The sequence below is a fragment of the Bombina bombina genome, chromosome 1 (genome assembly GCF_027579735.1).
Source record: "Bombina bombina isolate aBomBom1 chromosome 1, aBomBom1.pri, whole genome shotgun sequence".
In the NCBI taxonomy this organism is placed as follows: Eukaryota; Metazoa; Chordata; class Amphibia; order Anura; family Bombinatoridae; genus Bombina; species Bombina bombina.
This window is the reverse complement of record NC_069499.1, coordinates 228,833,952-228,837,006: the sequence shown is the minus strand read 5'-3', so window position 1 is coordinate 228,837,006 and position 3,055 is coordinate 228,833,952.

The following is a 3,055-nucleotide window of genomic DNA, read 5'->3' as shown; positions in this document are numbered from 1 at the left end:
TAATACACATTTTACCTCTTTAATTACCTTGTATCTAAGCCTCTGCAGACTGCCCCCTTATTTCAGTTCTTTTTTTATAGACTTGCATTTTAGCCAATCAGTGCTCACTCCTAGGTCACTTCACAGGCATGAGCTCAATGTTATCTATATGAAACATATGAACTAATGCCCTCTAGTGGTCAAAATGCATTCTGATTAGAAGCAGTCTTCAAGACATTAGCATATAAACCTCCTAGATTTAGCTTTCAACTAAGAATACCAAGAGAGTAAAGCAAAATTGGTGATAAAAGTAAAAGGGGAAAGTTGTTTAAAATTATCATCTCTATTTAAATCATGAAAGTTTTTTTTGGATTTGACTGTCCCTTTAATTATTCTACAGTACTTCATCTAAAAGATCCAATACATGCGTGCACCTGAATGCACACATATTGTGCTACAATACATCCATATGGACCAAGATGTATGCTAATATTCATGCTCATTCAAAACGAAATTCATTCAATGTGCATATGGTAATAAAACAAACAACAACAAAAAACTTTGAAAACCATTTTTTTAAGCTTGATTATTTGTGTGAAAGCAAAAAAAACTTGTATCTCTTGCAGAAACCACATGAATGTTTGTCATTTATTCATGTTTTTAGGGAAACTATTGTATGCATTTAAAAATATACAAAATTGCTTCCTTTTATGATATTTAGTTATATGTTACAGGGTGCTCAGATTAGGGATCAGTACCATAAATATATGTAAACATATGTAGGTATTTTTTCTGTGTGTGCCCTGCCCTGTGTTTGTTTAACCCACTGCTTACAATGGAGTTCAGGAACAGACAATTAGGGTGACTGAAATGTAAAACATTGTAAGCCCTTATTGTTTCATGCAACACTCAGCATGTCTGGTGATGTAATTACTTCTGCTGTTACCCATTATTTTGAATAGCAGGTGTCTATTTTTCATGAGGTATTTTTGCTTACACTATATATATATATATAAATAAGAAATACAGAATATTTCAGTATGCAATGATACATTTTTTATTAGATTAACTTAGGGTCAGTTTACAAGTGGAGCGGTATTTAACGCTCCCACGCTAACTATTCCTGAGATGTAGTTTCAGGCCAGTTTCTCAAATGAAGCAAACTTGGTAACATGCTGTACATTTGATCATGTACACCATGTGACCAAGGTTGCCACATTCGAGAAACTGCCCTGAAACTGCATCTCAGGAATAATTCTTTAAAAACCAACACGCGAGGGGGGGCGGAGCTAGCAGGCTCCAAAGATGGAAGCAGGCTATAAGAGCTCCAGAGTGAGGTCGGCGAGTTAACCATCTTAACGAGTGGGAAATGTGAAAAAAAAGGTGACTACTGGTGGCAGACACTACAGGGACATTACCGACAGTCACACAGAAGGCACAAGCTGTTGTGGGTTGCAACGGAGGCACGATACTACTGCAGCACGGCTTACAATGAGGCCTACCACATGTAAACGGAGGCGCTGTGGCTTCGCATCCTCAACTGCCAGACTCGGGATCTCTGCCAATTGACCTAAGGCACTTACCGGAGCTGCTCTATAGAGATTGTGGCTACTCAGAACATCATCAAAGTGAGTACAAATATGCAGTGACACACAGCCCCGCAATAAGGGCCCATGCACGAGAACACTCACCTTGTTAAGCAGGCTTATTAACTATGATATAAAGGGACAGATGCACGAAAAATATACCTGCACATAAATTCAATAGTTAAATATACCATGAGCTCACAGCACAGAGGATCAAACTGACATGAAGTGGGCCTGAGCAGACACCATCATAGCCGTTCTCCCACGTGACCATGTTTCAGATTTGAGCAACAAGTCAGAGGCCTCTTTTTCCATAAAACTCACTCAGGGGCTGCGGTGTCAGGCTGACTCATTCCCCTCTTAATACTCGGACAGTATAGCAGCTAAACCTCTGTTTATCATCTGGGTCAAACCGACATCTGTAGCTATATACTACTATTTACTGCTCTTTCATGGCTTCAAAGAGGGGGGCCAGAACTGAAAAATCCAATAAAGGGGTAACTGCAGCCACACCTAAAGTACATTCCTTTTTCAAAAATATGGAGAACCCTATAACCAGTGCATCGACCTCACCAACCAAAACACCTCCTGCACAAACAGATATTACACTGGAGGAAAACAATACCCTCACTAAGGCAGACATACTAGCACTCCCGTCTAAAGAGGACTTCAATAGCTTCATCGCCCAGGTGAGCACTATGATTAAATCAAGCCTCACAGAGGTAAAAAAAAAAATCAGTGAAATAGGTAACAGAATTGTACAGCTGGAAGAAAGCCTGGAAAGCATGGATAAACTCTTAGATAAACAGATTCAACAAACTACCTGCAACTCTAACATTATTCAACAATTGCAAGACCAGGTCGAAGACCTGGAAAATAGAGGCAGGTGCCAAAATATTAGAATACGAGGGGTTCCGGAATCTATTAAAGCCACTGATCTGTTGCCTTTTCTTCAAAAGTTGTTTAATAGGTTAATGGATGATGAAAAGCAAGATGGCAACTGCATAGAATACCAATTGGACAGATACCACCGGGCCCTGCGGCCTCCACCTAAAGATACAGCACCACCACGGGACATTATACTGAAGTTTACTCACTTCAAAGAAAAAGAAAATATTCTTTCAGCTGCTAGGAAGCAAGCGCCCATAACATTTGAAGGTCATGCTTTGCAATTTTTTGCAGATTTGAGTCAGATGACTTTATCTAAGAGGAGAGAGGCTAGGCCCCTAACTTTGCATCTTAGAGAGCTCAAGATACCATATCGTTGGGGCTTTCCCTTTTGCCTTAGAGTTAAGGACAATGTCACTGCAACTTACAAATCTCTGGAGAACTTAGACTCATTTTGCTCTCAACTAGGTATTCAACATCCAGTGATACCCTCCATTCAAGTCACTTCACGTCCACCTCAGGACCCAAGGCCACAACGCCAAGAGTGGACTCAGGTTTCCCACCATAAACGAAGCAAGGCTTCAACTAGAAGTCAAGACCAA